We start from the raw sequence: 25504 nt of genomic DNA, 5'->3' as shown, positions 1-25504 counted from the left end.
ATAGCCTCTAACTGCTCTCCCCTGCCAGCCTGATTGCCCCTAAATGCCTCTGCCTTGGCCCTGCCACCATGGCTTTGTCCAGAAGGACGTCTGGAATATGTCCAGTCTATCCAGTCTAATTAGCATATTACCCTATTATTAGTATAGATTACAGAGAATTTCATTACAGGTGCCATACTGGGTTCTGATTGGTAAAATGACTCATTCTCAACCACAGTATCCTGTTCCCAAACTCTGGAATCTAGATTTTGTCTGTTAGAAAGTGTTCAGCTGCAAAAAAGAAAACGTCTGCTTAACTCAGATTAAATAAGATAAACTGTATTTTGCTGCACCATAATTAAGTTCAGAGATAAGAATGATTAATTAAAATACTCAGCTTTGTCATCAAGAGCTCACGTTCTTTCCATCTCTTTAAAATAATGAGATAAGTTCCATCCTATGGCTGGTTGTCTTTATGGTCTTAAAATAGATGTCAGTTCAAATAGGGCAAAGTTGTCCTTGCTCAAGTCAAGTAGGGAGAGAGTGATAGAGAGTGATCGCTAATTGATTCCAGGAATCCTAAGCAATCCTCTCCTTTTATGTCACTCTTGGTCCTTCTTTCTTTTCTTTCCTCCTTTTCTTTCATCCTCCCCTCCCTCCCTCTCTCCCTCCCTCCCTTCCTCCCTCCTTCCCTCCCTCTTCCTTCTCTTCCTTTCTTCCTTTTTTCCTTCTTACTTCTGTCCTTCCTCCTCTTCTTTCTTGTTTCTCTCATTCTTTCTTGAACAATTATTTATCAAATATCTATCATAGGTCTGTCACCATTCTAAGTCATAGGAAAACTTCAGTGCACAAAACAATAAAAAAATCGAGCCCTCATGTACTTTACAGTCTAGTGAAGCCAAGTTGTGCCCAAAACTAAACAAACCAGACGAAGGAGATGACAATGGTTCAAGACTAACCAGATGGAGTGGAATGGAAGTTGAGGGGTCTACCACATTGGCACATATGCCTCAAAACATATTCTTGAGGTCTTTTGTACATATCAAAATCTTAAGCATCTCAGAGTCTATGGTAGAAAATAATCATGCCCTATTTCTAAATATCTACCTTATTTTTTGCGCTTTTTTTTTTGCCAAAAATTTAGTTTTTCAGTGGTGCATAATACATAGTCATTATCATATCTGTTTATTTTATGTTACAATACGTTGTTAGTAAAATTCAAATTCATTTCTTTCTTTGGTTGCCATTTTAAAATCCCAGACCTTGCATTTATCTTAGTTTATTATGTAAAAACCATTAAATGTTTTAATCATAGACTAGAGGGTATACTGTAATGGTAATCTTTAAATGACCACTTCATTAACATTTTATGTTGCACACAAGACCTATAAGTCACTGCTGCAGCAGCAAAGCATTTTACAGCTTTATCTAGTAACAATGTCTGGTGGTGATTTTCAATTAAATTGAGTCACTCATAATACATGAGAGTAACTGGATCTGAGCCAAGCATTGCTTATTCTACTCATACTGTGGCTTTACAATTGTGACAGAGCAGGGTTCCACCTCAACTCCCACCGAATCGTCACTCCCACCAGAGTAACGCAATTTCAAATAACCCAGAACTAAACTGTAAATTATTTTAAGAATAGAGTATTCCATTATGAATGCCTAGAACACTTAAATAATGTTTCTGTGCTAAGTACTCATGGAAAAAGATTGAATTCCAATAAGGATTTCTTCATGCTGTGGTCTGTCACACTCATCATTTGGGGATCTTCTGATCAAAGCTAAGGGAGCAGGAAGGGATCAAAAGGTTTCACCTAGTCTAAGAAAAAAATAAATGGTTTTACTTTGAAACTTTAGTGAGCTATGAGCTTGTACAATGTGTAACTCCTTGGCCATCTGCTTTCTGTCACTGTCATAGCATGTTAAAAGTGATGGTGGATGAGGATTGAAGGTAGCATCGTTAATATCATTTCTCTGTAAAATACTGCGATGTAAAGGACCCTTACTATATGTCATTAACTCAGTTAACTCTTACAGAAACCCTAGCTCCTTGATACTATGAACTCCATCTTACAAATAAGACCTCTCAGCTCACAGAAAGTAACACATTTATCTAAAGTGCTACACTATTTCCCAGTCTAGCATGCAGTGAAACACCAGAACCAAGGCCCATATGCTGCATTTTTTAAAAAGTCTGCATGTTAATTTAAAGGACAAACAGTATAACTTAGCAAGAAAAAGAAAGTCTCTTTTGGGAAAGAAAACAATCACAATAATCATCCTACTTTTGTGACACTGGACACTAAAAATATAAAATCAGCAATGGATCCCTACAAAGCTGATGACTCTAGAGAAGAGGAAGAGGAAAATGATGAGGCCAACAGTCTGGAGGGGGATGAGGCGATGCCTTCCCCAAAACAGTACCCCCAGATGGAGAGGCTTAGCACCCAAAGGGGCTCCCATGGATGCCCAAGATCACAGAGAGAGACTCGGGATGCTCCCCAAGTCTGGCTGCAGCAAACTCACAGGTTACAGTCTAGGCAGGGACACAGCACAGTGGTGGGGGCTGCCCAGGCCAATGTATGAAAGCATTCGCACTCTGAAACAGCGCAAGCACACAACGATTGTTTGCAGGGGCCCAGGCACAGATGAAGGAGGCATACCACGCTCTCCTCTAGGAGGGGTGGGGTCGGGGCAGGCGCGGAAGTTGAGCAGGTCCCCACCTGCCTCAGTACATGGTGGTGCTGCTGAAGATCCTGCTGGTCACAGCTCCCAACTCCAAAGCCAAAACAGGCTCAATAAACCTCCAAGCAGACGTCCTGCCTGAGGAGATGCCCACCAGAGTGTTGCAGAGCACGCGAAGCTGGGGTGGAGGTGGACCTCCACAAAGAGGTCATTGTTAAGGCCATTTCTGCTGTCCTACAGTTGCTGCTCAAGCACGTTATATTGAGCCGTGTCGACCAGATTGAATATATGGCCCAGCACTAGGCAATTGCCAGCTGCATCGCTTTGATCCTAAAGTTCTTCAGTCAAACATTGTGTCCTACTTCACTGCCAAGAGCAGCATTTCTGCCCTGGATTACCCTCACTGCGCGCGGTATGCAAGCTGCCAGAGCTGACTGTTGTGAATCTGGAAGCTGGTGACAACGACCTGAAGGAACCTCTTTTCTTGTATTCATCGGCTTTGGGTCTTGAACAAACTGACTAAATGGAAGCATTCAAGGATGCTGATGCAGATGGTGTCTGCCCCATCATGAAGCAAGCCCTGGAGGTGAAGCAGGCCATGACGCGGCTCTATGTGCTGACGCTGCTCAGGGTGCAGAGCAAGTACCTTGGGCACCAGTAGCCAACGAGCAACATGAAGATGATACCTGCCATCTACCAGATAGGTGTGCCATCGGCTGAATGTCCCGGAGCCCAGCCTTAGGACTTCCAGCCAGAAGAGTGTGCCCTCGGTGTCAACATCTAATGCTACAACCGGGCCCACAGCAACCCTGACTTCCTGCCTCTGGTCAACTGCCAGCAGAGTGTCCTGGGCCAGTGGGTAGACCTCCCTGAGGGAGTCCAGATGAACTAAAACCTCTGGTTAGAAAGGGAGGTCTTTTCCAAGCCCACTTCCTGGAAAGAGCTGCTGCAGTGATGCTCCTGAGCAGGGCACTGACGAAGAAAGTTGACAAGGAGGTGCCTCAGGGCCTACCCTGGTTCATTGCTGCAGTGCTCCCCGTCCCCTCCAGGTGGCAGCACAGTCCCACTGTGCCCTCCCAGCCCAGCAAGGGATTGATAGCAAGGATTTAGCCTCTGGTTGATCCCAGCCTCCCTCCTGGGAGCAGTCATCTCCAAGCTTGGGATCCTCCCTTCCTTCACCCGTCCCCTCTTTCCTCTCTTGGACCTGATGCAGCTCATTTCTCTTCAGCCCGAGGCTCGGAAAAGCTGGGACAGGGTGGGAACTCACTGCATCTTAAATTTAGGGGTCACACTGACAGTTCTTGAGGCGTGAAAATCCTTGGCAGGTCAGCTTGCCGAGGAAGGGGGTTTAGGATTAGGGTAGGAAAGTCGGAATCCCGGTTTTGCTTTGGGAGGTTTCTTATGGTGCCCCAGCCTCATGCTGAATTTCATCCAGAAGCAACTGCAGAGGGTCAGGCAACTGCCTCAGCAGATGGGTTTGGACAGAGCTGGGGAAGGAGGAGAAGCTAGAGGCACCATCTGGGAGGTCTACAAACATATAAATCCGTGTGGATTCCCTTGTGTCATGCTGGAGTTTTTAATGTGCTTGTGTATTCTGTTTACATTAAAAGGAAGCAAAGACAATAGAAATAAAATCAGTGCACAGGGAGTCGTGGCCTTTCCACAGGATAGTTTCCATGGGCCCTTCCAGTTCTCACCTTCCCCTGAGCAGCAGGACTAACAAGCCTGAGTAGTGCAGGTGATAGAGCTGTGTAACTGCTAAATTTCTCCAAACAAAACATCACATTATTGTGTAAAAGCTCTACAATTAACAAAATTAAAAAGTCAATCCAAGAAAAGCATCTAGTCTATTTCAAAGGCAAAGAAGTAATACAAAAAAGAAAATCCTGAAAATTAAGAGATAACAGATGCAGCCCATAAAGTGAGACTGGGAATTTAGCATTTAACTGAATAAGAATGAAGTTGATTTCTTAAAAACACATCTTATCTCAAATTTACTTTGGTCTTAACTCCATTTAACTGCCTGACTCACTTTTGTGCCATACTGTAACCCCATTTAACCTTAATTATTTCCCAAAGGCCTTGTCTCCACATACAATCACTCTAGGGATTAGGCCTTCAACATATGAATGGGGGAGACAATAGGACAAAAATTCAGACCATCACAGGTTAGTAGACTCAACTCTATCCTATTATCCTACTACAAAATCAGAGCTGGACTTCAAAATCTTTGTGGGAACTATTCTATTAACGCAGCTAAGTTGATATAAAAGACTCTGTATGTGATTCACAGTCAAAATCTATCAAGCAGTTGAACTTGTGTGATGAATTTATTGATTGACAGAGGGCAAAATACCTGTCTAGGTGATGAATGATGGGGCTAGGGATCTATAAAATCAGGTAGAATAATCATCCTAAAATTTCATACAATAATTAGCCTTCTATGGTAGATTGATAGAGAAATAATATGCAGAAACCTAATCTGTTTTAAACTATAAGAGGTACATGGATAGAGTCATAATTTAGCAATAAATCTGGGGACTTAAAACAGACATTTAGCTATTTTAACGAACAGATAAAGATTGATATAGTAATTTATAGTAGAAATATCTCATAAAACAAAATATGCATCACTTTCTGGCAGAGTTGCTAAAGCATGGAAAATGATAAATAAATATAAGAATGCTCACCTTAGCAACTGAATAATTGCTCATAGATTCATTGGGCACTAGGCCACTACCATATATTCTAAACAATTCATAAAACGTTCTTACATTTTCTCATTTAGTACTGACACTTACCAAATGTCAGTACTAAAGACATTTACTAGGCACTGAATTGCATTCATATAGTTATAATTTTATCATATATCATATTTTTCTCTCTTTGCTTTTAGATCTATAGGCTTGTTTAGAGGAGGAATGGAAATGAATTTGGGGTCATTTGTTTATTTTATTGTGTGGTTTTATAGTCTTGGAGATTACATATGATTTGGGAATGAAGTTACTAATGATTATGAGCTACTAAACTTATGGATCTAAGCAGAGGTAACTTATACAAGACAGGGGAGGTAGGGGCATTTACATGTACACTCTGATGAAATGTTAACAGTCAGAGCTGTAAATGTATGCACTTTCTGCTTTTGACAAGGATGGCTGGGAACGCTTCGTAACACTTTCAGGGGTACCTAGATTTAATATGACTGTAGAACTGCATCATAGTAGACCATACTCCTACACCTGAATTGCTACTCTTATGAGCAAACATAGTAAATCTTTACTGTAAAAAAATAAAATAAAGTAATTATTTATTTCCATCCAAAGGGTTCAACTTACAGTTGGGACTAGAGTCACAGCTACTGCTTAGGAATTTCAGTTTCAGCAACAAATTATAATGAATGAATCAATAAGGCATATATATATATATATATATATATATATATATATATACATCTATATATATATGTATATATATATATTATATTTTTATTGATTTCAGAGAAGAATTGAGAGGGAGAGGGAGATAGAAACATCAATGATGAGAGAGAATCATTGATTGGCTGCCTCCTGCATACCCCACACTGGGGATTGACCCCCAACCGAGGCATGTGCCCTGACTAAGAATTGAACCATGACCTCCTGGTTCATAGGTTGACACTCAACCACTGAGCCATGCCAGCTGGGCAAGGGATATATTTTAAAAGATAGTTTACACCATATTTTTCAATCATAAAATCATAACATGAGAGCTTACTCATGGAGAAAAATTATGTTGCAAATTAGATTAAATTCTTAAGCATAATTTCACAGGCATAAGTGAAGGGAAAGTTTTCTAGAAGTTTTTTAGAAGCTATTTCCATTTCAATAGCACACCTATCCCCTGGATATCACAGACTGCCAGTGTGTGGCCAAGGACCCAAAAGCATCTTACTTCTCATGCACCTACACAGAAACTTTACACTGTCTTTCAGGAAACTGGCCTCTCTGCCCTCAATTATTGTGGTCCTAGTCCACAAATAATCATCTCCTATCATCTGGTCATCATTCTTTCTCACCTAATGCTCCTATCCTCCCATTTTTCTCCTGTGAGCACCAACATCTTACCATTTGTAACTCACTGAGTTTTCTCATCACATTCTAGCCTAGTTTTCTCAACTTTTCTTCCTCTTATTCTTACCAACAGCCATTATCTCAGTATTCTGGATGGTATCCCTTCACCTCTTTTCATAAATGCCCTTTGTTTTTCTATGACAAATAATCACATATCCTTAACTTTACCATTTTATCTTAAAGACATGTCAATAATAATCTTACCTGAACTTAATAAAACTACTCTGATTCTTTCTGAAAAGTAACTACCAAAGCTTGCATGAGTTTTTCTACCTTATGCTTCCCTCAAATTCATTTTTTATTTAACTATTTACATTTTTTTTCTCATTATCTAATAGATTTTTGAAGAAGAAAATTTAGAATTTTAGGTGTTACAAAAGGGTCTGTTGAGTCTTTTAGTATAAAATGAGATAATTCCAAAAATGAAATAGATAAATTATGAATTGATAGAAAATACATAGATAGCAATAAATAGATGTTTAAAAATACCAAGAAAGGAGAAGACTGTATACATAAACAAGAGGAAAAGCCTTTTGAGATAAAATAGTCATTAAATAGAGGCACAAAATATAGAAACATAATGTGGATACTTATCTTAGTTCTTCATTCCAGTGTGCGTCTTACAAATCGAATCCAGGAAAACTCCTAAACCTGAGAATGTAAAAAAAAAACAAAAAAAACTAAAAATTGCATCTACAGTCTCTTAAATATACATATAATACAGTGTATGTCAGAATAGAAATTATAACACAGACAGATAAGAAAGAGGAATTTTAGTGCTGACCAGAGGAAAAGAACACTTCTTAAAATCAAAAGCTAATTACTCAGCATCTGACTTTATTAATATGTGTAGTAATGTAGCTGGCTAAAAATTTTCAAGTTAATTAAAAAAGCCATTTTAAATGTTTTTGCTTTAATTAGCTAATAATTTATATATTTTTATGTCACTTCCCAACAACATCTTATTGAAATATATCCAATTAGAATTCAGTTCTGGTATAATTTTTGAGCCATGTCTCAGGAAAAGGGGGGAAAGGGACTTAAAAAATACCACTAAGCCATCATGCCTAACTGCTTTTCTTGTAAATTATCAATGTCACTCATGAAAATCAAATATATATCAGAATATTTACAGATATAAAAGCAGACGGATCTTAAGAATTCAAACATCCTTCTAATATAAATTTTAAAAAGCAAACAAGCCTGGCTCAGTGGTTGAGCATCAACCTATGAACCAGAAGATCACTGTTCGATTCCCGGTCAGGACACATGCCGGGATTCAATCCCCAGTGTGGGGTGTGCAGGAGGGAGCTGATCAATGACTCTCCCATCATTGGTATTTATATCTCTCTCTCCCTTTCCCTTCCTCTCTGAAATCAATAAAAACATTTAAAAAATAATCAATACTAATAAAAGCGTAATATGCTAATTAGACCAAATGACCTTCCAGACATCCTTCCAGACAAAGCCACGGTGGTAGAGGCCTGAGGCAGAGGTGGTTAGGGGCGATCAGGCAGGCAGTGGTGCAGTTAGGGGTGATCAGGCCAGCAGGGGAGCAGTTAGGGGCATCAGGCTGGCAGGCAGAGGCAGTTAGGAGCAATCAAGCAGGCAGGCAGGCGAGCGATTAGGAGCCAGCGGTCCCAGATTGCGAGAGGGATGTCCTAAACTGGCAGTTGGACATCCCCCAAGGAGTCCCAGATTGGAGAGGGTGCAGGCCGGGCTGAGGGACCCCCACCCTCACCCCCGTGCACAAATTTCATGCACCAGGCCTCTAGTAATAATAATAAAAAGCAAACAAATATAGCTTATTGACTTCCAGATAAAGGTTGCTGTGCTGATCTATTTTTATCATGTGCTGAAGAAACACATGCATTATCTTTACTTCCTTCTAAAACTTGATTACAACTTCAGTGAAAATTATTTTAAGAGATAAATGCCTTAAAACAAACAGAATGAGAGAGAGAAAAAAGTCAGAGCAGCTCTTTTAGAAGCTGGAAGCAAAATGGAAACATGGCAACTGTAACTAGGTTAGCACAGTGAGAAAGCTGAATCTTAAACCTATATTAAAAGTTCAAGATGCAATCTCACTTAAACAGAGATCCCTAAAAGCCTGAGAATTGGCAGAGTAAGATATTTGAAGAAGGGTTAAATTAGCGCTATAAGCCTACAAATTGGTTAAAAACTTGCTTAGAAAGCACTGAGACCAGATCTCTATTCTAAAGTATCTAAGGTTACTGTTTCTCTCCTATACTCACTGGCTGAGAACTACAAGTATATTTTTTGACAGCTTTACTGAGATATAATTCATATATCACACAATTTACTCATTTAAAGTGTATATAGTTAACTCTTGAACAATGCAGGGGTTGGGAATACCCACCTCTCACACAGTCACAAATCTGTGTATAACTATAGTAATTCAATGGTTTATAGTATATTTAGAGAGTTGTGCAACTGTCATCACAATCAATTTTAGATAATTTTCATTACCCCCAAAATAAACTGCATATCCATTAACTATCATGTTCCAGTCCCATTTTTCTCAACTCTAAGAAATCATTTAATCAAATGAATTACAATTCATTACATTTTAAATTAACTAAAATTTAATTAACTAAGATTAATAAAAAATTCTGCCTTAATAGAAATTGATTGATTTACTGTGTGCCCTTTTATGAAGCTTCTTTCACATAGAATGTTTTTAAGGTTCATTCATATTGTAGCATATAGCAGTACTTCATTCCTTTATTGCCTAATAGTATTCCATTGTCTGTATATACCACATTTTACTTACCCATTTTTCCACTGACAGACATTGGGTTGTTTTCACTTTTTACATATTACACATAAAACCTCTATAAACATTTGTGTACAAGTTTTTGTGCAGATATATGGTTTTATTTCCCTTGGTATAGACATAGGAGTGGAATTTCTGTGACATGTAGTAATTCTATATTTATTTTTTAAAGGAATTAACAGGTTGTTTTAAAAAGTGGCTGCACCATTTTACAACCCCACTAGCAATGCATGAGATTTCCAACTTCCCATTCTCACAAAACTTTTTCATTTAGCCATTCTCATGGCTATGAAGTAGTCTCTCATAGTGTTTTTTAAATGTAAATTTTAGAGGATATATTTCTTTGAGATATTATTAAAAGTCTCCTGCCCTGGGAGATTGCACACATACAAAGGAATTAAATAAAAATTTATATATTGAATGTGGAAAGCTTCATTTTACTCTCTCACTTTGCTCCCAAAACTCTGGCACCTACTTACTTTTCAGGCAAGTGAATGGAAAGAATATTTGTGCACTCAAACTGGACAGCTCAGGAGAATGAATCTAAGATACAGACATCAAACATTCCAAAAGAAATATCTCACAATAAAGCTCAAAATGAAAAACCCAGAGAAACCAAGATGGCGGCATAGGTAAACACCGAAATTGCTGCCTCCTACAACAACTTCACAAATACAACAAAAAGACAAAACGGACATCATCCAGAACTACAGGAAGGCTGGCTGAGTGGAAATTCTACAACTAGAAGGAAAAAGAGAAAAGCACACTGAGACTCAGAGGAGCTGCGGAAGTAAAGTGCAAAGGTACGGAGGCTCGAGCGCACGCGGAAAGGGGCGGGCACCTGAGGACGCGGCTGTCTTTTTGAATCAGGAGGGAGTCACAAGCTCCCGACTGCTCTGAACTCCAGTTTGGGGAAGTCTCTGGGGACCCAGGACTCATACGTGGAGAAACTGGACTGTCTGGCAGCGGCAGAACTCGGAACTCGAGGGCGACTTTCCCTCAGAGGTGCTTGCAGCAATTAAATTACCGGGACACTGAGACACGCGGCCCCTTAGGGCAGGGCTGAGGATCAGCCATAGCTGCTTGCTCCGCCCTTTGATTCCGTGAGACCGGGCCCCACCCAGGCTGCAGCAGAGGCTTTTGCATATGAATGCCCTGGCCCTTTGCAACCTGAAAATTACCTAACAAATTACAGCTGGGCCAGACAGACCCAGAACTTCCAAGAGAAGGCCCAAGGCCCCACAGCAGCTTGCACTGCTTCACAGCTGGGCCTCATCTGGGCACCTCCAAACTCCAAAAAAGGAAGGGGAATCTGCAGATCTTTTCGTAGCTCCTGGTGGGTAACCTCAGGCAGAGACTAAATTAGCACCTCCTTAGATCCACGAGCCAGTGTACCCAGTGGTCAGAGGGGGACCATCCAGATTACTACTCCTCAGATCCATAAGGGACACACTCAGGCGGCAGACTCAGTGAGCACCAAAGCCCCACTGAAGCAAGTCTTGCCCCAGAAGGGTGTCTTCAGCACAGAAGTTCTCCCACTGCAGACACAACTGATTCTCACTGCCAATTGGCCTGAAGGTCAATTCCTCCCAGTGATACCTACAATAATCAAGGCATAACTACAACAAGACTGTGCACAAAGCCCACAAGGGGGTACACCAAGAGTGTCCACCTCAGGTAACTGGGGAGGCTGAGCCACTGGGCCCTATAGGACACCTAGCACACAAAACCACTCTACCAACACAGGGAAGCATAAAAAAATGCAGAGACAAAGAAACAGGTCACAAATGACAGAAATGGAGGAAAGCAAACTACTGGATATAGAGTTCAAAACCACGTTTATAAGGTTTTTCAAGAATTTTATGGAAACCGCGGATAAATATATTGAGACCTTGGAGGATATGAAAAAAGACCAACTAGAAATTAAGCATACACTGACTGAAATAAAGAATAATATACAGAGATCCAACAGCAGTCAAGAGGATCCCAAGAATCTAGTCAAAGATTTGAAATACAAAGAAACAAAAAATACCCAACCAAAGAAGCAAAAAGAAAAAAGAATCCAAAAATATGAAGATAGTGTAAGGAGCCTCTGGGACAACTTCAAGCGTACCAACATCAGAATTATAGGGGTGCCAGAAGAAGAGAGAGGGAAAGATATTGAAAACCTATTTGAAGAAATAATGACAGAAAACTTCCCCTACCTGGTCAAAGAAATAGACTTACAAGTCCAGGAAGCGCAGAAAACCCCAAACAAAAGGAATCCAAAGAGGACCACACCAAGACATATCATAATTAAAATGCCAAGGGCAAAAGACAAAGAGAGAATCTTAAAAGCAGCAAGAGAAAAACAGTTAGTTACCTACAAGAGAGTACCCATACAACTGTCAGCTGATTTCTCAACAGAAACCATGCAGGCCAGAAGAGAGTGGCAAGAAATATTCAAAGTGATGAATAGCAAGAACCTACAACCAAGATTACTTTATCCAGCAAAGCTATCATTCAGAATTGAAGGTCAGATAAAGACCTTCACAGATAAGAAAAAGCTAAAGGAGTTCATCACCACCAAACCAGCATTATATGAAATGCTTAAAGGTATTCTTTAAGAAGAGGAAGAAGAAAAGGAACTCTTACCATTTGCTACAGCATGGATGGAACTGGAGAGCATTATGCTAAGTGAAATAAGCCAGTCAGAGAAGGATAAACACCACATGATCTCACTCATTTGTGGAATATAATGAACAACATAAACTGATGAACAAGGACTGATCCAGAGACGGAGAGGCATTGATTGGACTGTCGGGCCTTGGAGGGAAGGTAGGGGAGGGTGGAGGTAAGGGGGAAAGATTAACCAAAGGACTTATTTGCAAGCATATAGGCCTAACCAATGGACACGGACAACAGGGGGGTGAGGGCATGAGCGGGGGGGTGGGTGGGTAGGGGGTAACGTGGGTATAAGGACACATATGTAATATCGTAATCAATAAAATATATTTTAAAAAAATGAAAAACTCCATCCATATACGTAGAGCATCAAATCAACTTTTTATTCTGATTATAAATATGAGTTGTCAACCAAGAATGACCAGACATTTTAAGAAAATCTATGAAATCAAAGACAAAAAACAACCAAAACAGAAAAGCAACAATTTGTACTAGAAAAGGAAATAACTAAACAAGCAGAAGAAAACTTTTTTAAAAATCTTAACCATCATTAATACCCTGAGAGCAATAAGTTATTGCACCCATGAACCAGCATAGGATGCTACATAGAGGAACATTCAGCAAACATAAAGTAATAGCTTCATGGTTTACTAAAAGAAGAGTCAACATGGGGGTGGGAAAGGGCTGAAAGGGGCCAAAGGGGGAAAAGGACAACATATGTAATACCTTCAATAATAAAGATTTGTTTTAAAAAAAGAAGAGTTGACATGAAAAAGTCAGTGGATAGTCTGGAAGAAGGAACTGGGGAAAAAAAATTCCTAGAAAGTATGTCAAAAAGACAGGAAAATGAAAAATAGGAGATAAAGGTTAATAATAGTAGAAAAACCTTCAGTAGAGGAAAGAAACTAATTAAATTATTTAAGATATTTTCAAAGTATAAAAATACATGAAGCCCTAGCTGATTTGGCTCAGTGGATAGAGCATCAGCCTGTGGACTGAGGGGTCCCGGGTTCGATTCTGGTCAAGGGCACATGCCTGGGTTATGGGCTTGATCCCCATTGGGGGAGGTGCAGGAGGCAGCCAATCAATGATTCTCTCTCACCATTGATGTTTCTATCTCTCTTTCCCTCTCCCTTCCTCTCTGAAATCAATAAAGATATTTTTTTTTTTAAAAAAAGACATGAATGCCCAGTTTGAGAAAGTACCCTGTGAAAGCATAAAAATAGACTCACTCAAAGGCATTCCACCATGAAATGTCATAACAATGAAAGCAAAGCGATCTTCCAAGCTCTCAGAAAAAGACATGCAAAGACAGGCTTCTAGAGGTAAAATGGAGTCAGTGAAAAGAGAGTAGTGAATTTTTATAATCTCAAATCCCCTAAACAAAAAATACTAAAAGAACAATTAAAGCACTTGGAGAAAATATAATCAGCGATGATATTTTTAATAACACTGGATAAAAAGGAACTCACATGAACATTCATATGGGATCAAATAGTACAGGTCTTCTAGCACCAACAGTGATACAGTGTTAATGGTAAAGATTAAAAGGTGGAAGGATGTTATAAGCCATAAAAACACAGTAACCATGAATAAATACTATTCTCATGAGAAGAAGACCACAGAAACACTGAATGAGCCCTATGAGAATAAATTTGAGAGTAACAGATGAATTTTGTCATGATTTTAAAATTGATTTTAGAGAGAGGAAGGGGGAGAAAGAAAAAAAAAAGAGAGAGGGAGAGAGAGGGTGAGAGAGGGAAACAGACATCATTTTGTTCTTCCACTTCTTTATACATTCATTGGTTACTTCCTATGCCCTGACCTGAGATCAAGCCCCACAACCTTGGCATATCCGGATAACACTCTACCAACAAAGTTACCTGGCCAGGCAACCAGAGAACTTTGAAGAAGTCTTTGTAGACTCCAAATAAGAGGTTATTGCACAAAGACTCTAGCACATCTTTAAGGGAGACACAAGAAATTCAAATAATGCAGAAGAGGACAGATCACTAGTGGAATGAAAAAATATCCAACAAATCTTCTCTTTTAAAAGGAAATGCCTATTCTGAGGTAATATTGCAGAAATAAAAATCACATTGGATATAGGGAGAACATTAGGGATCCCAGGGAGAGATAAGGTTCAGATACTGCACGGCAGAAGAAACCAATAGAGCACAGAGTACTGTAATAGCAAAGTAGAATGTTTAACAGTGAGATCTCCACCTTGAAATGCAAGGCTGGCAGAGGTCTGAAAAATACAGACATACAGACAGGAAATCTACCTGAATCAGATCAGGCTAAGCCCTGAGAGATGTGATGTATATGTGGCTAAAAAAATGTATAAAGATATGTGATAGACAATAGATAGATAGATAGATAGATAGATAGATAGATAGATAGATAGATAGATATGAAAGCTCTTAAGCTATGAGGGGGAAGAGCTATCTTGCCCCATTCATGCCTCCCATATAGAAATATCCTCCTAGTAATTCAGGAAATGCTATCTCATTTAATATGTAAAACAAATGAATAAGATTACAATCAAATTCCATATAAAGATATTATAAAATTAAAGATAAAAATAAACCAATTTATGTTCTAGCAAAATAGTAAAAACACAGAAAAATATGACTGAAAAGAAAATTAACATAGCAAATTATTTCTAAAAGATATAAAGGAAATTGGAAAATTATCAAAGCTCTGAAAAAAAAACAGCATAAATCAAAATTAGAACATCTCAGATTAAATGACTAGACAACAGAAGGATATAATTTTTTAAAACCTAACAGAACTCATGAATAAATTAGAAGAAAATGAAAACAATCAGAAATGAAGACTAAATTTGAAGAAACACACAAATATATAAATATAAAGCAAAGTAGGAAAAATAGAAGAAGAGAAAAAGTGACTATAAGGATATAGAAATAAAGATACAACGGGTTTTCAAGAAAGTGAAAGATATAGAAGACATATAAGAGAGCTCAGGTTAATGTCATTGAAATGCCTACAAAAGGAAAAAAAAACAACTAAACTAAACAAAATTTTAAAGTACAATATAAGTAATTTTTTTTAAAAAAGACACCCTAATATCTATATATTGAATACACACACTGAACACTTGGAAAATATGACCCAGAGGAGTTAACACCAACTCAGATCTAGAAAAGCTACTATTGGACTTTAACAACATGGGGGGGAATATTTATACTAAAACACTAAGCCACCAATGAGGGGAAAAATATGTTAGATTGGCCTCAGATTTTTCAAGTTTTTAATAACCATGGAAAATAGATATTTCCAAATCTGACCCAACATTACACCCTTTCTTCTCCCCCAAACACTACCCTTATGCCCAGAAATCAAAGTGTGATATTCACAAAAATCTCTGTGGTTAGCCTCTTTTCTGAAAATGCCCTCCACCTTCTTGATCCAGTGGAAACCTGATGATACCCTAATGGCACTGCTCCTCAATCCCTCTTAAGTGGACCTGTTTTCTCTTCTTGCCGTTTATGATGGAGGGGGTATCTTCCTTACTCTTCATTGCTGCTTCCAGATCATTATATGTCTCTCCTACTTAAACCTCCAGGCTTCTTTGAATCTCCTTCCATCAGTCTATAGCCAGTGGTCGGCAAACTGCGGCTCTCGAGCCACATGCAGCTCTTTGGCCCCTTGAGTGTGGCTCATCCACAAAATACCATGTGCAGGCGTGCATGTACAGTGCGATTGAAACTTCGTGGTATTGTTGTGCCCAGATTTCAAAGTTCCCAAGACCCCCCAGGGAGCCAGTCAGTCCGATGCAAAAGCAAAGAGTCATTTACGTCAAACCTAGGTTTGGCTCCCCTGCCACACTCACCGATGCAACGGTAAGCCCCAGTGGCCGAGAGAGAGAGACGCCTGATGGGACAGGGGGTTTTAAAGGGGGGTGGAGTGAGGGCAGGAGAGGGGACTGTGGTCCCCGCTGATTGGCCAGGCGCGAGTCGGTCATAGTGATGGCATGCACTTCCCTTGATTATTATTGGTTAGTCCAGAGAAATCCTGGGTGTGGCTAGTAGCGGCTTCTTCCCGTGAGGAAGCACATGGCACCATCCCAAAATGGAGGACCCAAGGCAAGATGGAGGGCGCAGTCCTTGCCCGGCTCCTGCCGCTGCCGCTCGAACTCACCACAAGGCAGGACGGCCCCCCCGCACAGCACCCGCAGCTGGCCTGCGGGCAGACTGGGACTCCAGTGCGTCTGGGCGGCACAGGCCCAGCAAACGGGGTGCGGCCGGTGGAGTGGCCCAGCTCTGGAGGAGCGGCATCCGCTCGGAGCAGGCCCGGCCATGGGGCCAGTGCACTGCAGCATGGCGGCCTCCCCGAGCTAGGGCACGCGCCCCACTCCGCTGCCGCCGCTGCACTGGGCCCGGTCCGGGGGGCAGCGGGCGGGTGGCAGCCCACGGCGGGCTCCCGCCGTGGGCGGGGGAGCCAATGCCCCCCCCCATGGGGCCCAGCGGCCGGCCCACGCAGGCCCCGGTCCCCCCGACCGGACCCCAAGGGCCGCATGGACCCCCGGCCCCAGCGCAGGCAAGCGGGGAGCCGACCACGGGGGAAGGGAGGGAAGAGCCAGGCGGTGAGGCCTTCCGCTCCCATGACCTCCCCCGCGGTCGGTCGCCGCCCGGCCCCACCCCTCGGCCCGCCGCCGGCCACCACACAGCCGGCCCGGACACTCGGACCTGCTCCGGGGAGGCCGGCGGCCGCGGAGGGATCCCAGAGCCCAGCGGCCAGACTCCTCCTCCCGCACCGCCCGGAGAGGCGGGCGGCGCGCCTTTCAGTATATGCGCAGAAGTTGGTATTTTGTGGAAGAGCCACACTCAGGGGTCCAAAGAGCCTCATGTGGCTCATGAGCCGCAGTTTGCAGACCACTGGATACCATCATGTAATGGGCTGAATTCGCCCCCCCAAAATATCCAAGTCCTGTTATCTTACATGGCAAAGACTTTGCAGACATGATTAAGGATCTTGATATAGGGACAGTATCCTGGATTTTGCAGGTCAGACATATCTTAAATGTAATAACAAATGGCCTTTTAAGAGAAAGGCAGAGGAAGCTTTGATAAAAAATAAAAAAAAAAGGATGAGAAGGTGGTATGACAAGACAATAAGAGCAGAAATTTAATTATGTGCTTTGAAAATGAAAGAGAACATAAGACAAGGAATACAGGAAGCCACTAAAAGCTGAAAAAGATAGAGAAATTGATCCTTCATTCAGAGCCTTCAGAAGGAACTAGCCTGTTGACACCTTGACAATAGCCCAGAAAAAGTGATTTGGGAATTTTGATTTCAGAACTGCAGGTTTGTTGTAATTATTTACAGCAGCAATTGGAAACTAATACACCCCACATGGATGCATCAACTGATGTTCAAGAGTCCTGATTCTCTCACCTAATTCTTAGAAGACAGGAGACCTGGTTTAATATTTTGCTGACACTATACTTAGAATTATTTTTATGATTTATATATCCATGGACACTGAACTATCTTCCTGACTCTTCCCAAACGTTGACCTCTTACTTCCTTGTCCACCTCACCCTCATTGATTCTTCCCTCTATGCTAGCTCAGCAAATGATTCATTATTCCCTGTCACTCCAACAACGGGAACTCTCTCACCATCCATAATCTCAATTTCTAGGATCTCATTCTAGACTACCACTTTCTAACTTTCCATCTCATTCCTTGCTCCCACCTCAAAAATCCTTTGATGCACTGTAATTTCCAATCCATTAAGCTAACTTTTTATGTTTTTACTTCTCCCAGATTCTCTATTTCTCCTTACCTGATTGAGATTCCAAGATCATTTATTATAATAAGTCCCCCATATATATTCCCTATCCCCTTGCCACATTCTCCCTCCACCATACTCTCTTGGTGAAAATCCTAACCCAGTTAAGTCAAATATCTGACCATGCATGACTTTCTGCAGTCTGCAGTGGCATATGAGCAGCTGAATAAAGCTGGGGGAATAGACACAAAACTTTGCTGACTGCTCTCAATTTTAATTCATAACCACTATTCCCAAGTGGGCCTTTAGGGTTGGCTGAAATTCTATTTCCTTTTATTTTAATCATCCTTTTTCCTTTATCGCTGTATAGCTTAATGCACTATTTTAGTGTATCGAATCCTACAAGGGCAGGAGATCTGTCTGTTTTGCTTACCATTGCATCCATGGAAATTAAAATAATGTCTGATACATAATACATATATTTATAATTTGTTCAATTCATTTTATAACTTCCTTTGTCTCAAACTCCAACAGTTTATATGCCTTCTTAATTTTCAGGTGATGATTTTGCTTATTTTACCAAGAAAATAAAAAGCAATCAGAAAAGAAGGCCCACACACACATAATTAAATTAGTTTTTACAAATTATTTTTCACAAAGATGCAGAGATAATCTACGGGGGAAAAGAGATTGTCTTTAAAAAATGGTGGTGATGAAAAAAACTGGTCATGCATATACAAAGAGAAAAGGAAGAAAGAAAAAACCCAACATACCTCACATCATAAAAATATTAACACAAAATGGATTACAGACCCAATGAACATTTGAAACAAAAGGTCTAGAATAAAATATGAGGAAAAGTATTTGACTGGTTGATTCTTATATGTGCCCTGACCGAGGATCAAACCCACAACCTTGGCGTATCTAACTAGCTGAGCTACCCGGCGAGGAAAAAATGTATTTTGATAACTGGGTTAAGATTTCTTAGGTATAGCACCAAAACTATAATCCATAAAAATCAAATAATTAAATTGGATTTCATCAAAATTAAAAACTTTTGCTTTGGGAAGATTCCGTTAAAAGAATGAAAGAACAAGCCACAGACTGGAGAAACTATTTCCAAATCATATTTCTGACAAAGGAATTGTATCTAGAATATATAAAGAACTTTAAAAACTCAACTATAGGCATGGCTGGCATGGCTTAGTGGTTGAGCATTGACCTATGAACCAGGAGGTAAAGGGTTCACTTCCCAGCCAGGGCACATGCCCAGGTTGCAGGCTTGATACCCAATAGGGGGGGTGCAAGAGGCAGCCAATTGATGTTTCTCTCTCATCAATGTTTTTATCTCCCTCTCCCTTCCTCTCTGAAATCAATAAAAATATTTTTAAAAAACAAAACCCTCAACAATAGGAAAAGATACAAACCATTTTTTAAATGAGCAAAATAGCCTAATAGAGACTTCCACTAAGAATACAGATGTAAGTAAGCATATTGAGAGATGTTTACCATCATTAGATATTAGAGGAATACAAATTAAAACACTATGGGAAATCTCTGCATTCCTATTAGAATGACTAAAAAACAAAAACTGACAAGATGATGAGGATATGAAGCTACTGAAGTGCTCATCCATTGTGTTTTTACTTTGGGAAACCATTTGGCAGTTTCTTATTAAGTTAAACATATACCTACCATAAGGCCCAGCAATCTCATGCCTAGGTATTTATCCAAAAGAAATGAAAACATGTGAACATACAAAAATCTGTATACAGCTGTTTACAGAAACTTTATTTGTAATTAATAAAAAGTGGAACAACCTAGATTTCCTTCAGCCCATGAAAGGATAAGCAAACTGTACATTCATACAATGGAATACAACTCCGCAATAAAAAGGAACAAATTATTGATACATGCTATAAAACAGATGACTATACCAGGCATTTTTCTAAGTGTAAGGAGTTTGATTCCCCCCCCTCCAAAAAAAAATTACAAATTGTGCAATTCCAGTTTTATGACATCTTGGAAAAGGCAATACCATAGGAAAGGAGAGCAGATTAGTGACTGCCAGCATTGCAGGTGGGAGAGAGGTGACCGCAGAGAATTTCTGAAGTGTATCCGTGTGGTAGTAATAGTCACAAGACTTTATGCATTTGTTAAACCTTTAGCATGATACATCACAAGGAGTGAATTTTAATGTATGTACATTTAAAAAGAAAGTTTTCCTCCCCATTCCTGGTGTCCCATTCTTTAGGGGAGTTCCCTCCACAACACCCTCACGGGGCCCTGCATTACAGCCTGTAGGAAAGTAATGAACCATTTACACAACCAACCAAGTCTCCTGGGATGCCTGGTGCCTTGGCTCCATCTGAGAAGTGGGATCTGAGGAGTTGTGCTTGAAGCACTCCAAGGTATACTTTTTCCTTTAAATATCATGTGTTCTTCAAAGGAAAACAAGAACAGTGAGAAGAGAGTGTTATGGTAAGAATACCTAATATTTCAAGCATCAATGCCTCTTCTTATTAACCACTACTTGTACCTTTGTGTTCATTGTTCTCTCTTTCACAGCAGGTATATGTATGTGTGTGGGAATATGCACATTCCTGTTCTTTCCCATATTTTATTCTTTTTTCCATTTCTCTTTACCCATGACCTAGTGAGCTAATTTCAGGAATAAGGGTGCATTTTTTTTTCTACAGGCAAGGACTGTGATTCCTGCTAACACAACACCACCTCCTTGGGATGAGACAGAAACCCCAGTGCTCCTGAATTAAATGAATCCTACACAGCCTAGCGTCCTTGGGAAAGGAATTACTTTCTCTGACTGAGGTGATTCCACAGATAAAGTACGTACTCCTTTCACAGCAAATTACAGTCTTAGAAGTAAAATTATTCTCAAACATCCCCATTAAAGTATCAAAAAAGAAACTAGTCATTTTGCCAAAGGATATATATCAAGTAATATTTTTAGTCACTGAGTAGAACTGAAGATTATCTATTAAAAGAATTATGGTTAATAAATGTCATATTGTACAATTTAAAAAGCACTAATTACCTCAAAGAGCTGACAAAGTCTAGCAGCATGCTTTCTAATTAAAACAAAGACCACTAGTTTTGACACTCTCTCTGCTAAAGTACTAATTAATGCAGTATTTGTGCAACAGTAAAGACACATTCCACCAAAAAAACTTTCTATTTTTATATTTGTGTAATAAAATTGTCATGGTTTACTATTTATATGTTATTAATAAAAATAGTACTGAGAAAAGCCTGTTCTCAGCATGACTTATATTAGAAAGTGTGACAGACAAGAGTCCCTAGGCCTTTCTTCCATGTAAATGTATTTACTTACATGTGTGATTTTTTCTTTTAGATCTTTATAAGGCCTTTCCTACCACATGCAAGGTACCCATAGGAAATCCTATGAAACAGGCTTATGATTTCCATGTTATTGATGAGAATAATGAAACTTGCAACATGGACATAACTTGCTGAAGGTCTCACATATAGTAGGTGGCAGAACTGGGACTGACACCCAGGTCTTCTGAATCCAAATCCCAAGTTTGTTCCACAAGCATATTATCCAATCGTATGCATTTTGTTTTGAAAAATGATGAGGAAGAGAAAATGGTCTCTGGTAAAGCCAAAAATAGAGGTAAGCTGAGTTGAATGTGTCTCTCATTTTCCTGTCTGTCCTGGACACCCCTTTTCTAGCCATTTTGTTTGGCACTGCAGAATATTATCATTGCCCAGGAAAATTCAGGGAAGCTGAAGGTGAGGAATGAGGAGTCTTCTATCCCATTAAATACTCTCACAGTTACTCCACTTGACTGACAGATATAAAGAGGCTTCTCTGTGACATCCATCACACTGCCCAGGACTGCTCCAAGCCTAATCTCAGTGACAAATGCTTGAAGTTAATCATCCATTTGCCTCCATTTTTCCTTTGAAGACATTGATCAAGCTGTGTTGACAGAGCCATGATGAAATATCAGGGTCTAGGAAATGCTGAGCTGGCTTTGAATCTACCATTATTTGAGCACAAGGCAACAGCTTGAGAGACATCTGTCATTTTCTTTTGCATTAACTGTCCTCTTCAATTTTAGGCTACATGTGTTTTGGTCAGAACTGTAGATTCTATAAATGTTCCAGATGCTTATTATGAAGTTCATGACTCGCAGTAGACAAAAATAGACTTGTATGCTAACAATGATATTATTTAAATAACTCAAGGTCAAAGAACCATAGAACTGTAGGACTTGGGAGATAGAAACTCATTCATGCTTAGTCACCTAAACAATGAAACAGAACTCCTTTAAACTTCTTTACATGCTATGACACTTCCTATTGAATGGAAAGCATCACAACGATTATTCTCCATATATTTTGATAGTTTGAGTTTCAAATGCTTTTTAAGTCACATTTTTCTATTCTCTTAAACTAATAACTCCCTCACCTATAAATATGAGGAAGTACATGTGGTTTTACAGACTGTATGGAGAACTGAGTCATGCCATTAAGTCAGCATATTTAGAATGTGGAATAATTCACACTGGACTCAGAAAAAAGAGAGCCCTACAAATTACATTCATGAAAAAGACAAATGCCAGGAGTCGGCTGGGTGCTCACTCAATGCAGGCTCTCCTCAACTCTCAAATGTACAATTTTTCAATTTAGTCAAGTAAATTCTTTAGAATGTGAAAATTGTATTATCAATATTTCTAATGGCCTAAGATTAAATTGAAAAAAGGTAGTTACCCATACAGTAGCAGGATTATAATACCTATATGCTCTGGAGAGTCCCAGATGCTAGCAGTTGGGGGCATGTAGTCTTAGGAAGAAAAGAAAAAGGAGAAAAATATCCTGACCATTTGTGTTCATGGTACATTTCTAGTTTTTAAAAAAAATTGTAGCAAGCTATTTGTATTTCTCTCAATGCCTTCCTTCATATACTCACTAACCTCTTTCCAATTGTCCTGTGTCATCATATTCCTCTCACATGAGCCCACTCCAAAACTATTTAATGATGAAAATAATTGTCATGATCTGGCTCCCAATATACATTCAATATTATGCAAGAAGAATTTGTGGTTGTTTGTTAATACAGAAAAATCTGTCCCACTCTATCCACTACATTGACTGATTTTAGGCCATGTTTCTCCCAAGTACAATGAGCAGACTCACCATAGTAGCTAAAAGTTTAGACAGTGGCTGTCATTTTCACCCAGGAAATAAGAAATGTTAGTAAGCATTTATGTATGTATCTAAGTCAGGTTGAAAGTGGTAGATGAAGTAGATGCTGACATGTAGTTTACCACTTAAAACTAGTTCTATAAATGTTGTCTATTATTATTTTATCATTATCATTAATTTAAAAGAACACTATTAAAGAGTCTTAAGAAAGAATGTGACAATGTCCAATTGTTATGTTTAAAATAGTATATGAAGAATGGAACAATGGGCACTTACCAGTGTGCTTTTTAAAATTCATTTAGAATAAAGTAATGTGCTAGCACATTCAAGAAAATTGAAAAAGAGAAGAATAATGAGAATGAATTTGTCTTACATGGTATTAAAATTATGCTCAAATTTTAGAAAGATACACAAATTCATATATTTTCTATTTTTGTTTTGAAACAAATTATACTTGGCTTATGTTACTCAATATTTCTTACAGACAATTTCATCTTAATATATAACTCTACCTGACTCTTTTACCTAGTATATAATGAATTTAATCACCTTTTACAATAAATTTATTAAAAGATTTAAATAAGCCTGCAGAATTATTATGCTATTATACTAGACACAAAAACAAAAAACAATTTTGCCTCTGGGATGGTGTGACTGACTCCTGTCCAGACCAACCCTCTGGTTCACACTAATAATAATTACTATATAAACTCTGAGAAAAATGCAAAAGACAACTACCTAAGGATTCTAAAGAATAACCAAAGCATGTATACCTTGGAAGGCAGTCAACTGGAGAATCAACCAGAATTTTCCTCCTCCCTTTCTTATGTCTGTAGGAGCAGAAAACTTTTCTCTTCTTCCCTTCTAGGTTCTTAGTTGGTCTGATAATTAAATTGACAGAAGACAGATTAACAGGAGAAAAACAAATTTAATTTTGTAAGTACAGGAGTCCCACAAAGACATAAGAAGCTCCCCAGCAGTCAGGTAATTGAGGTTTATATACCACCCGGAGCTAAGGAGAAGCAGGTCTCAAAGGGAGGAAGACAAACCACAGGAAAATGAGAAGAGTAGATGTTTGGTAAACAAATGTGTGCTAGGCCATGCAGATAAGTCTTTCGGATATAAAAAGTTATCTTCGGTATTAGCTTTCTTTCTGGTACAGTCCCCTATCTAAATTCCTTTAGGCAGTTAAGGGAGAGGCAAAGAGCATTTCCTCAGTCTGTTGAGTTTTAATTGCTTTGGACTCAAAACAATCCAGTGCCAAAGTGGCATATTTTGGGGTGGTGTTTTCTGCTCCTCTTCATGGATTTGCCCTGAAGGTGGGAGGGACAGTGCAGACAATTAAATTGGGGTTAGGGCGGGGGGGGGCTAGGAGGGAATGACATATTTGTCCATTATAGAAACAAAATAAAGACATTTTCAGAAATATAAATTGTCTTCAACAGACCTGCAGTGCAATAAATGGTAAAGGGGGCTATCAAGATAGCAACATGCCTGGCTCCTGAATTTACATCCTCACACAGATGTACCAAATGTACAGTTCCACATGAAGCAATTCCCCCTGAAAGAAATACAGAAACCAGCTCAGTGACTCCTGCACATCAGGAGACTCAGAAAGACCCACCTTAAAACTGGTAGGGAAGGCTGAGTCACCATCACCACAAACCTTACCCCTTGCACGGTGCCATACAGTTGGCAGGAAACCTTCAATGTCCAGCTCCTCCTTGAGGAGTGCAGGGTTGGACCACATATCTGGTGCCCCAACTTCTGGGGCTACCACTGGAGGGGTGAACCCCCAAATCACCTACTTCTGAAAGCCAACAGGACTTGTGTTCAAGAGTCATACAAGACTACAGCCGACAAAGGAATTATACTTAACGGTGGGTGAGCACTTGCACAGGCTCCCCTCCTCCCCCTTGCCACCCCCCTCCCGGGACTCAGTGCAGAGGAAGAGGCACAAACCCATCTCCCAGTCCTTCCTGATAATCCAGCTTCTATTTAGTGTACATCTTCGTGCCAACCACAAACCTTCTCAGAACCTGAAAGAGACAGTGGGCACTCCTCTCATCCCGCTTGGTCCAATAACAAAAACAAGTATTGAGCATCTCTGTGGAGGAAGCTTGTCTACACATCTAGCACCCCAACTCCCATGGTTGCCATCCAAGGAGCGGGTTTCCAAATCACATATGCCTAGTTCTGACATACAATAGGGCTTGACTTCATGAGCTCCATAGGACTATCTATAGCAAGAAAAGAAGGAGCTTTTAAATGGGTATAGGAATACCCACCCACCCCTCAACACACAGATGGCT

The 25504-nt window shown here is 39.8% G+C and overlaps 1 pseudogene; it reads left to right on the top strand.

Annotated features, from left to right (window-relative positions):
• Positions 1–2307: 2307 nt before the first annotated feature.
• On the top strand, positions 2308–3625 carry LOC118660727 (annotated as a pseudogene).
• The last annotated feature ends 21879 nt before the right edge of the window (positions 3626–25504 follow it).

The sequence above is a fragment of the Myotis myotis genome, unplaced genomic scaffold, assembly GCF_014108235.1.
Source record: "Myotis myotis isolate mMyoMyo1 unplaced genomic scaffold, mMyoMyo1.p scaffold_m19_p_7, whole genome shotgun sequence".
Taxonomy (NCBI): domain Eukaryota; kingdom Metazoa; phylum Chordata; class Mammalia; order Chiroptera; family Vespertilionidae; genus Myotis; species Myotis myotis.
Note: the sequence above shows the minus strand (reverse complement) of the source record. Positions and strands in the feature narration are given on the sequence as shown.